A 13,399-nucleotide genomic window follows, 5' to 3' on the forward strand; every position below is an offset into this window, starting at 1 on the left:
ATCTACACGCATATTAATCATATGAGTTCAAGAGTTTCTAGGTTTGGTTGAGAATCTACTTTGATTAAATTTAGGGACTTTCATATGATTAAACAGGTTTTTGCTATCAATTGAGAATGTACTTTGATTGGTGGTGATAATTTCAACTATAATCAATTGACAATTTATTTTGATTGATTAGCTTTTAATTTGGTTAGGAGATTTAAGAATAGACATGATTAAACACAATAGGATTTGATTGAGAATGTACTTTGGTTGAATTTATTGTGAATATTCTCGAAAGGTTCTGCATTTGATTGAGAATCTACTTTGGTTAATTGCATGATCGCCCTCAAATTAACTAAGAATGTACTTCAATTAATTTGAAACCCAAACAATAACCAATTGAACAATAATCTGTGGATAACCGATGATGAATCTATCTGGGAAAAGCAGTAGAATTAGCCTATTTCATTATAATTTTTTTTAAGTTTCCTATGTGTTCTTCAACATTCTTCAAACCTTAATTCCATTAGCATAATTTCTTACTTTTATTCTTAAGCATTGCATAACATTCATAAGAGTCAAATATTGAAAACCAATTCTGTGTTCATTGGGAGACAACTCAGGGTTACTTTAACCCTATCTTCTTTCTTGAATACTACTTAGCAATACTGAAGTTGCCTTGAAAAGTAGTATTAATTTGATAGCTTCAACGACAGTGTATCATGCAACATTTAAGTTTACTTTGAATTCTATTTCTGGCAAGAGGAGCTTTAATCACTAGGCGTTGTTTGTTGTCAAATACTTCTATGTGTTTCTGGTGCATTGACATCGTATACCCTTTCTTCAGGAGTTGCCCCAAACTCAGCAGGTTGCTCTTCATTGTCGGCACATATAGCACATCATGCACGTAGGCAATCTTGCCATTTTTGTAGGTGATCAAGACTCTGTCAATTCCTTCTGCCATAATCGTTCTATTATCCACAAACCTCACACAGCTCTTTATGCTTGAGTTGAGATTCACCAGCCATTCTCTTCTCCCCGTCATGTGATTCGAACAACCCGTGTCCAAATACCAGCTACATGAGTCATCAGCCGCCGCATGGTTTGTCTCGTTTGAAAGCAACACATGTGTAGGTTCTTCATCATCCGCTGCATGTCTCATTTTAGTTTAAAACAACACGTTTTTTCCATCACCCGTTGCATGCTTCATGTTGTCTGGGATCGACACGTATTCTTGGTCACACTTGTCTACCGAATAACTCGTTCCTCGCTTACACCTATTCTGAGAAGATTTCCCGTATAACTCTTCTTTGGGTTGCTCCATTGTGCTCATGAACACAACATGATCGGACCTAGAATCTCCTATTTCTTGTGCAAGTTTTGCCACTTCATCATTCTTGTTTCTCTTCACATCTTCATTGTGCCAACATTCCGAAGAATAATGACCATATTTGCTACACGTGAAACATTGAATGTTTCTTTTGTCATAGCCTTTTCTGCCTCTACCCCTGGACTTTCTACTGCCTCTTCTGTTTGCATCTCTCTAAACATTAATGTTCTCTTCTTCATATTTTTCAGAAGTATCTGGGTTTCTTCCTTTACCACGTTCACTTCTTGAACACCTTCTGCCTCTTCTAGTTCCACGACCTCTTATGTTTTGGACAGACCTGGCTTGCAAGGCTTGCTTTGTGTCTTGAACCAGCGCCTTTTCCGCACTCCTCTTTTCAATCAATCTATGCTCATGCGCCTCCAAAGATTTTTGGAATTCTTCCACCCTCATCGTTTCAAGGTCTTTACATTCTTCTATAGCTACAACAATGTGATCATACTAGGGTGTCAAAGTTCTGAGGATTTTTTCAACTATCTTCCTATCTTTCACAACCTTGTTGTGCGACCTCATTGCATGCACAACTACTTGGATTTTTCCAATGTATTCTATAATGGTCTCATTCTCTCCCATGCATAGAAGCTCATATTCTCTTTGTAACGCCTGCAACTTAATCTTCTTTACTTTCCCAGAATTACCATATCCTTCCTGCAAGATGTCCCAAACCTCCTTTGTCGTATTAGCCTTCGAGACCTTCTGGAAGATGGCAGCCTAAACACACTAGTGCAACAGCATTCGTGCTTTGCAATCCAATTTCTTATTTTCTTTATACAATTTCTTCACTTCTTCTGAATCCCCTTTCGAAGATTCTTTAAAACCTTTCTTGACAACTTCATCTACTTCTTGAAAACCAAGAATGGGATCCATCTTCACACATCAATCATCATAGTTTTTACCATCGAACACCGGAAAATTGCTTTGGATTATCCTTGCCATCATTTCTTCACGGAAACTCTTCTTCAAAACGAGTTCTTGGATTTTCAACTCTTCACCAGGTTTCGTAACCTGTTGCTACTGATACCACTGTTACGCTTTCAAGATGTTCGAGGAAATGAAACAAAGGGAGAGATGAGCAGAGAGTATGACACGTGAGGGAGAGAAAAATGAAAGTTATTTTTTTCATTAACAAAACAATGGATATGTACAGTAGAGTCACAAAAGAATGTACTGTCAACTGACAGTTAATACCGTTAGAGTTTAGCTAGTATCTACAATACTTCAAGGTTGCATTATTTATATTCTTTATTCACATCTATTTGTCATCTTCACACCAATTCAATTAGGTTGTGTATAAGAAGACATGTTGATAGCTTTTGAATTTTACGGGTAAATGAAAACGATTTGTTTTGTTTTGTAATGCATGCTCTTTACCCTTAATTGTTTGTTTTTGAATTTTACGGGAAAATATAAAGTGTTTGTTGATGTTTTGAAGGAGTGTTTGTTTTAACATATTGGGTGACATTACAAGATAACGTCTAAACATTTTTGTGATAAGGTAACATACTCATCATGTTTAAGAGATGAAGTAGAAGTTAAAAAAAAACATTGTAAATTTTCTAAAAACCAATGATGAAACTAATTATAAAATAGGTAAATGTTATTTTTTTATCAAGTGTTAGTTGTTAGTGGAAGAGTTGAATTTATCATTTTTTCTTTATTACTTTCCATTACAAAAATTTTTGAATTTATTCGACAAAATTTTATTGACAAAAATAAATTCGTTAGTAAGTTTCTATTACTAACAAATTTTAAAATATTTCATTATCGACGGGTTTATTATCGAAGGAAAAAATTATCAATATATTTGTCTCTTCTTAAGTTGTTATCCCTCTTTTTGTAGCATAGTCACACAACAAGCAGAGACAACAAGTTAATGTTCCAATCCTACGAAATGAACATATAAATGTTGAACCAAGTGACATTAAACAAGTCACAAATGAGAAATTGATAGAGAAACCACAAGAAATAGCATTAAGAAGGTATGTAAAGCATAAAAGACTTGCTATTTCGAATGACTAGGTAATTTACTCTATTGAACATGAATGTGACTTAAACATTGACGAGGATCCAATCTATTGAACATGAATGTGACTTAAACATTGTCGATTACATGCAACCTGCATTCGACTAAGTCTGTTACAGTTTTGAAATTCTGTTAATGCTTGAATTAAATGTTACAAGGACTATATTTTTAAATATGTTGACCAAGCATTTATTGTGATTTGACTGCATTAATTGTACATTCAATTAACTGCATTGATTGTTGTTAACTTTTATAACTGTTTTGTTATATTCGACTGCATTAATAGCAAAGTCGATTAAAATGCGTTAGAGTTGCGAATTGCTATAAATTGACGCGAATTTGATTTCTGCAAGAACTTTTGTGATTCTAACGATTTGATTGATTTCTTTCATATTATTGAGCTCTTGTAGAAAGTGTGAAAGCTCCGAGAATTCATCAAGAAGACCGTGGTGTTCATCTTTGGTGATTGCTTGACGAGCAAGAATCTGTGTGCTCTTACTGTCTGATCAACCTGCACTTGAGGTGTCTATTTCATGATTAGTTTCTATCAATCTTGTGAAGATTGGAGTTGCCTTGATGTGATTAGGAAGAGAACGTGCGACGTTCTAGACTTTGAGGATTGTTCAAAGTGTTAAAGACTGAAGGAGAGGGGATATCTTGCTGTTGTTCTTTGTTTGTATATGCCTATATTTTTATTAGAGGGTTAGAGAGGTGTTTTATATTTTTTACGTGGAGGTGGCTATAAAAGCCTTGCTTTAAAAACCTTGATCATTATAGTGCATTTGCATCTTGTGGTGGAAGGACACTGGATGTAGGCTTGGCCGAACCAGTATAAAAACTCAGCGTTTGATCTTTCTATTCCTACTCTGTTACATTCAGTCGACTTTGTATTTTACTCATTCGATTATATTTCGCTGCACTACAAAGTCTTTTTCCTTGTGTTTCAAGAAAGCTTTTAAAGGCATCTACTTTGCGAAAAAGATTTAAAGAAAACATTATTTTTGTGTTTCACCAATTCACCCCCCCTCTTGGTATTGAAACTAAGCCATTCTATTTTCAACAATTGGTACCAGAGCTGGTTTTCATAAGATATTTGGAAAACTAGTCGAGTACGTTTTTTCTTAAATCGACTGATTCCTAGAAAATGGCTTTTAGTTCTCAAACCTTTGGTAAAGGTGGATCAACAAATAGACCACCACTATTTGTTGGTGAAAACTATGCTTTTTGGAAAATTCGGATGCAAATCTTTCTTGAATCCGTGGATAAAGGTGTTTGGGATGCAATATTGAACGGTCCTTTTGAGCCAACTCATGTTATTAATGGAAAAACTGTTTTGAAATTTTTTTCTAAGTGGACTCAGGATGAAAACCGTAGAGCACAATATGATGTCAAAGCATGTAATGTAATTGCTTCTGCACTAACTATGGATGAATTTTTTAGGATTTCATAGTGTAAGACAGCAAAGGAAATTTGGACGTTTTGGAGGTCACGCATGAAGGCACGGAAGAAGTCAAACGAGCCAGAAAGAATTCACAGATACAAGAGTATGAATTATTCAGAATGAAGGCTAGTGAGACTATCTACGAGGTGCAGAAAAGATTCATGCATATAGTGAACGACCTCATGGCTCTAGGAAAAGTGTTTGACAAAGAAGAGATCAATATTAAGATATTATAAAGTCTGAATAGAAGCTAAAAACCCAAGTTTATTGCAATTTCTGATTCAAGAGACTTGACCAGCATGAACATGGCCACACTATTTGGAAAACTCAGAGAACATGAATTGGAGCTTGGAAGGCTAAAGGAGGAAGAAGAAATTGAGGAGAAGAAATTGATTGCTCTAAAAGCCACAAGCAAGAAAGCTACAAAGATTCATGAACCTGAAACTGAATCAAATGCAGATATACCAGAAAAAGAAATGATGAATATGATGGTAAGAAAGTTTAATCGGTTTATGAAAAATAAAATTCAACTAACTAACAATGCAGGTTTCTCGAGAGGAGGAAAGAAGAGTTCAAGAAACAACGTTGTTCAATGCTATGAATGTGGAAAGGATGGTCATATCAAGCCTGACTGTCCAGACTGGAAGAACAAGCAGAAAGAATTCTCCAAGTATCCTCAAGACAAAAACAGGAAGCAGAGGAAAGTTTATATTGCTTGGGAAAATAGTGATGAAGACTCTTCAACTGATGAGGACTGTGATCGCGAAGAAGAATCAAATCTATGCTTCATGGCAGGCTCTGCACAATCAGACGATGATACTGATCGTGAATTCGAAAATGAACCAATAGAAGTCGAGTACTACAGGCTACTGGATGTATTTCAGGAAATTCATGCAGAGGCCATACGACTTCAGTATAAAGTGAATCGATTATCATCTGAGAGAATAGATTATGAATACAAAATTGATAATCTTGTGTAGGATAATGAAAAGCTTGAAAAAGATCTTGAAGAAGCTCTGAAATCTACAAAGACAGTAAAGACTGAACTACAAGTTGTTGAGAAAGAGTGTGATAATTGTCCTCTACATGTTGAGAAAATTGAGTACTTAACCAGCACATTGGCAAAATTCACTTAAGGCAAAGAAAATCTTGGTGTTGTGTTGAGATCATTTGGAAGAGCTATCTACAGACAAGGTATTGGTTATAAGGCTAAAAGTAATAGGATAAACTCAAAGAAATTTATTGATCTGAGTAAACCTACTACTAATCCATGCTTTTACTGCAATACACTTGGTCACACAATAAGAAACTGCTATTTTAGAAATGTTGGTGTTCCAAATGGAAAATACAAATGGGTTCCCGAGGAACAACTTTCTGCAACTGACAAACAAGGACCCAAATTCAAATGGGTACCAACATCAAAAAATTTAAATTGTTTTGGAGGATAGTAGAGGATGTTGTAGTAGTGCACAACTCAAGGATGAGCTAACTTGATAATATCAAAGTTCTTGAGTATCAACAAGTGGTAACGATTATTATCGCACTGCATCATGCATGATATTTGTTTGAAGGATTGTTTGATGGGTGTATGATTGTTTGATTGATTAATTAAGATTGTTTTTTTGTGAAAATCAATTTTTACGACTTTTAATCGATTGGATTAAGTACTTAGTCGATTACATAATATTGTATGTGTTTTTATTTTGTGAAAACCTTTTGTCATACAGAAGTCAACTTTGAAATTAATGAAATCGATTTGATATCTCTATTATTGGGCCTTCTGTATTTGAAAATTGAAATGTGCGCTTATTTGAGTACATATCTTTTGCGCCTTTATATATGCATACCATGACTGTAGTTGTAATATGCAAAACCCTTGCTTCTGTCAAAGAGTCTCTACATTCTTTACAAAGTTTTGGCAAGATGGTTGCCTCATCTTCTCGCCTAGGAAAGCGTTCATCATCTTCTAGAAGGGAAGCGAATCCGTTTGGCTGGCTTAGTGATGATGATCAACACACTGATTTCATATGCCAGTGGGGTTATAAGGAAGTGATCAGGCACAAATGCATGAGCATTCTATTTTTCTGCAATGAAGGTTTCGTGTTTCAAGAATGGTTGGAGAAAGCTGGTCTGACCAAATTTGTTGAACTTCAAGGGGATTGCTATCTAAACCTTGTGAAGGTTTTCTATTCAAATATGAAAAAGGAAGGTAATTGTATCACGTCCAAAGTAAAGGGTGTGGACATATGTATTGATCATTCCATCTGGAAGTATGTTGCTGGATTTCAAGAAGGAGGAATGAAGGCTCATCAAAGCATTCCAAGAATGACGAGCAAGAATCTGTGTGCTCTTACTGTCTGATCAACCTACACTTGAGGTGTCTATTTTGTGATCAGTTTCTATCAATCTTGTGAAGATTGGAGTTGCCTTGATGTGATTACAGGAAGAGAACGTGCGACGTTCTGGACTTTGAGGATTGTTCAAAGTGTTAAAGACTACAAGAGAGGGGATATCTTGCTGTTGTTATTTGTTTATATATGTCTATATTTTGATTAGAGGGTTAGAGAGGTGTTTTATATTTTTGATGTGGAGGTTGCTATAAAAGTCTTGTTGTAAAAACCTTGATCATTATAGTGCATTTGCTTCCTGTGGTGGAAGGACACTGGATGCAGGCTTGGCCGAACCAGTATAAAAACTCAGCGTTTGATCTTTTTATCCCTACTCTATTATTCAGTCGACTTTGTATTTTACTCATTCGATTATATTCTGCTACACTACAAAGTCTTTTTCCTTGTGTTTCAAGAAAGCTTTTAAAGGCATCTACTTTGCGAAAAAGATTTAAAGAAAACATTACTTTTGTGTTTCACCAATTCACCCATCCCGTATTGAAACTAAGTCATTCTATTTTCAACACATGGAAAGTAACAATTCAAAGAATTGGTTGAATGCTATGAAAGAAGAGTTGAAATCAATGGATGACAATAAAGTATGGGATCTAGTTGAATTGCCTAAGAGTTCAAAAACATTCGGTTGTAAATAGGTCTTTAAGACCAAACATGACTCAAAAGACAATATTGAAATGTATAAAGCTAGATTAGTCGCCAAAGGTATCACTTAAAAGGATGACATCAACTACAAAGAGACCTTCTCTCCTGTTTCTAAGTCTTTGAGAATTGTTTTGCTTTTGGTGGTTCATTATGATTTAGAGCTTCACCAAATGAATGTAAAGACGCTTTTCTAAATGGTGACTTAGAAGAGGAAGCTTATATGGATCAATTAAAAGGTTTCCCAATATTAGGAAAAGAAAATTTGGTGTGTTAATTGAAGAAATCAATATATAGACTAAGACATGCTTCCCAACAATGATATCTAAAATTTAATGATACCATAACTTCATATGGTTTTGTAGAGAACACCATTGAATGGTGTATATACATAAGGATCAGTCTGAGTAAGTTTGTTATTCTTGTTTTATATGTTGACGACATTCTGCTTGCTACTAATAATATTGGTATGTTACATGATGTAAAACACTTTCTCTAGCAACTTTGAAATGAAAGATATGAATGAGACATCTTATGTGATAGGAATAGAAATATTTTGTGATAGATCACAATGATTGTTAAGTTTGTCTCAAAAAGGCTATATTAACAAAGTGTTAGAGAGATTCAGAATGGAAAAATGCCCTCTTGGAGTAGTTCCAATTCAGAAAGGGGACAATTTTAGTCAAATGCAATGTCCCAAGAATGATTTGGAACTAAATGCCATGGAGTTCATTCCTTATGCGTCAATGGTTGGGAGTTTGATGTATGCTTAAACTTGTATTCGGCCATATATAAGTTTTATTGTTGGAATGTTAGGTCGATACCAAAGTAATCCCGAAATGGATCACTAGAAAGATGCAAAGATGGTTCTTAGGTACTTACAAGGTACCAAAGACTACATGCTCACCTACAAAAGGTCATATCATATTGAAGTGATTGACTATTCAGATTCAGACTATATTGAATGTGTGAATTCAACAAAATCCATATTTGGGTATTTTAATCTATTAGCTGGAGGAGCAATTTCTTAGAAAAGTGAAAAACAATCAGTCATTGCTACTTCCATCATGGAGGCTGAATTCGTGGCATGCTTTGAGGCCATTGTTCATGCATTGTGGTTGCGGAACTTTGTATCAAGGCTTGTGATTATTGACAGTATTGGTAGGCCAATATGGATTTATTATGATAATTCCACAACTGTCTTCTTGTCTAAATATGACAAGTTCTCAAAAGGGTGCTAAACACATGGATTTGAAATACTTTTCGGTTAAAGAAGAAGTGCATAAACATAGAGTGTTGATTGAGCATATTGGTACTGATTTGATGATAATAGATTCGTTAACTAAAGGACTACCACCCAAAACTTTTATTGGTCATGTTGGAAGTATGGATATTTTGGATAAGTCAACATTAACATGATGATGTTATCTATCTACATGGAAATGTATAGTTATATGCTTGTACTATTATGACACTTGTGAATTCAATTAAAGTTATGTTTCTCTTTATTTTATTTTTATCCGCATTAAGTTATATACATGTATTATTGATTGTGGTAACATGTTATGTTTGTAATAGAGATATGAAAGTTATAAGATTGATTAAAGTTATGTTGAGTTGGTTTAATTATGTGACATGTGGAAGGAATCTTGTTGTTCATGAATTTTGTTTGCCATGATCCGATAATTTCAATTCATATAAGGATGATGACTTGATAATTCTAATGAGTGATGCACACTTAAAGTTTAGTTTTCGATCTTCAAGTCATCACATAATGTTAAATTATATTAATTTAATATTTAGTTCATGTAATTTAAAGAATAACTTTGATATAAAAATTTTAATGTGGTGATTATTAGAATATAAATAAATTAAAGTTATAGGAATTTTTTTAGAGTTATTAAAATTAATCCCTCTCTTCTAACTCCAATAGGACATCTTGATATTTTATTAAGAGAAATTGTGACTTTGACAGAAGGAGATTCTTTGGTAATTTCTATATCATAAAAAGACATTTAAAAGAAGTAAAAAAAAAAGGAAAAACAATTAATTGAGAGAACTTTGTAATGGATCTAGATAAGTTCTTTTGTTTCATAATTATGTATGTGAGAATTGTGAGAATCATAAAATTCAAAATCTTGTATGTTTTTTAGAATTATATAAATTATAAAATTTACTTACATTACATGTTTTTACCCTTAATTTTTTGTTTGTGCATCATTTTACATTTTTTGGTTATCATCATTTCTTTTATTCAAATGAAATATGATGCATAGAAAATAAAAATAACAATAGAATCTAAATGGCCAATATTCAAATGTGAACTTACATGGAAGTAAGTGAATTTGTTTAAAATCAAAGGAGTGTTTGTTTTAACATATTGGGTGACATTCTTTTGAATGTTATAATAACTTTAAAAGTTTTCTAATGGTGTAGTAATGAGTAGGGAAGTTACTATTACATTACAAGATAACTTCTAAACATTTTTCTAATAACGCAACATACTCATTAAAAAAAACATGAGAATGTAAATTTTCTAAACAACAATAATGAAACTAATTCTAAAATAGGTAAATATCATATATCTTTTTATCGATAAATGTTAATTAGTAGTGAAAAGAGTTGAATTTATAATCTTTTTCCTTATTTCTTTTCATTACAAAACTTCAAAACTTTTTGAATTTATTGACACAATCGTATTGATCAAAATAAATTTATCAATTAATTTTTATTGTAGACAGATTTTAAAATTTCTCATTAACAAATGATTTATTATCAAAAAAAAAAGTTTATCGATAAATTTGTTGGTAAGTTTTGTTAGTAATTTATATTTTATTTATTATTAAATTTTTTTTATAAATTCGTCGATAATTTATATTTAATTCAATAGATTTTTTCCGTAATAAAATTTATTAGTAATTAAATTTTAAAATATTAATTCATTCAAATTTTATTGTTAAAAATAATTTTAATTATAAAAAACATTTATCCTAAATTTCTATTTTTATAATATAATATATTCTCACCATTAAATATTGACATTCTATTACTATTTTAATTTTATAAAAAAATATTTATTTCAAATTTTATTTTTACTATAGTATAAATTTTTTCCTAATTAATTATTGATAATTTATTATATTTTTAATTTTTGTGCTAATTAATTAATTAATTCATTTAGATTTTATTGATAAAAATAATTTTAATTATAGAAAAGTTTTTATCTCAAAATTTTATTTCTATTATAGTATAAGATACTTTTTACCATTACTTATTGATAATTTACTATTTTTAAATTTTTATGTTACTTAATTAATTAATTAATTTAAATTTTATTTATAAAAATAATTTTAATTATAAAAAAACATTTATTTCAAATTTTATTTCTATTTCTTTCATCATTAATTAGTGATAATTTATTACTCTTTTAATTTTATTTAATTAATTCATTCATTCTTTTAGATTTGATTGATAAATATAATTTTAATTAATGGAAAACATTTATCTAAATTTTATTTCTATGATAGTATGAGATTTTTTCACCATTAATTATTAATATTTTGTTACTTTATTAATATTTGTGCTAATTAATTATAATTACTGAATGTTTGTGTTTATTATAGAAAAACATTTATCTAAAAGTTTTTTTTATTGTATAATATATTTTCACCATTAATTGTTGATAATTTATTTTTCTTTTAATTTTCGTGTTAACTAATTAATTAATTTATTTATTTAAATTGTAAGAAAACATTTATTTCAAAAAATTTCTCTATTATAATATAAGATTTTTTTTCATCATTAGTGATAATTTATTACTCTTTTAATTTTCGTGCTAATTAATTAATTCATTCTTTTAGATTTTATTGATAAATATAATTTTAATTATAGGAAAACATTGATATCAAATTTTATTTCTAATATTGTATAACCTTTTTGTCACCATTAATTATTGATATTTTATTTTTCTTTTTATTGTTGTGCTAATTAATTAATTAATTAATTTATATTTATTGATAAAATTAATTTTAAGTATAGAAAAATAATTATTCCAAATTTTATTTTTATTATAGTATAAGATTTTTTTCACCATAATTATTGATATTTTGTTATTTTTTAATTTTTATGTTAATTAATTGGAATTACCGAATTTTTGTGTTAGTTATAGGAAAACATTTCTTTTAAATTTCTGGTTTATTGTATAATATTTTTTCACCATTAATTATTGATACTTAATTACTCTTTTAAGTTTTGTTTTGATTAATTGATTAATTAATTCAAATTTTATTTATAAAAATATTTTTAATTATAAGAAAACATTTATTCCCAATTTGTTTTAATAACATAATATTTTTATTCTTAATAAATGATTTATTATTGAATTATTTAAAAATATTAATAAATTTTATAATGATATTGTGGCCTTAGATGTTGTCCAATGAAAATTCTAATGGTCTCTTTTTCATCTAATCTTACTTTTGATTGTTCCCACTTCATTTCTCTCAGCCCTCACATTTACAAAAATGTAACTTCTCTTTTTCACCAAACGCAACTTTTTCTCCTTCAGGTTTTGTTCACTTGAATGAATTTGGGAGAGAGTGATTAAGGGGATTTGAAGGTAAATTTTTTTGTTGTTTATTTGAGTGAATTTGGAACTAAATGAGAGTGGATTTGGAAGTAAATTTTTTAATTTGTCACGTCAATTAAATCCTACACTAATTCTCACAAACTTTACTTCCAAATTTACTCTCACTTACCTCCAAATCCACTCAAATAAACAACAAAAAAATTTACTTTCAAATCCTCTCAAATCCCCTCAATCACTCTCCCCCAAATCCATTCAAGTGAACAAGGCCTCAAGGACTTTGCCTCCTCCAACGCAACATTTCACCTCCACCATTACCCACACTGGCGTCATTTATGTCTTCCCTACGAGCGTTTGATCCCTAGTTGGTTTCTCTCTCCAGCAAACATCCACCATGTCGTTGATGTGTTCTATGTTTGAAACTCAACGACTTCGATCTCTTGTATCGACGAGTTTCTCGTTATCCTTCACTCGTCATCATCGTCTTCCTCTTACCCTAATTGATTATTTCGTTATGGGTGTTGATTGCATTGGGCTATGAAATAAGAGCCACCGTGTTCGTAGAGTTGAGCCTTAAATGCCGACGATAAAAGCCATTGTGTTGTACTAAAGTACATGAAAAATACTAGAAGGGGGATTGAATAATGTTAATGGAATTTTTTTTTTGCAACCTTCCTAATATAGCATTTTCGTCGAGTACAAGATTTTTCGAGTAGTTGTTAATCGCTCGACCTCGTAATTGGTTTTAAATAATAAATTATTTTCAAGTGCTATTCAGAATATTCACTGTAGTGTTTGCAAGGACTTGCTTTTAATGAACAATCGTTTAGTACGGGAAACTCTTATATTCAAAACTAAAATGCAATTACAAGTTTTATAAGAGAAGCGTTGAGATAGAAGTAAACAATAAATGCATAGATAGTTTTATACTAGT

Source organism: Vigna angularis, chromosome 3 (assembly GCF_016808095.1).
Source record: "Vigna angularis cultivar LongXiaoDou No.4 chromosome 3, ASM1680809v1, whole genome shotgun sequence".
Lineage (NCBI taxonomy): Eukaryota > Viridiplantae > Streptophyta > Magnoliopsida > Fabales > Fabaceae > Vigna > Vigna angularis.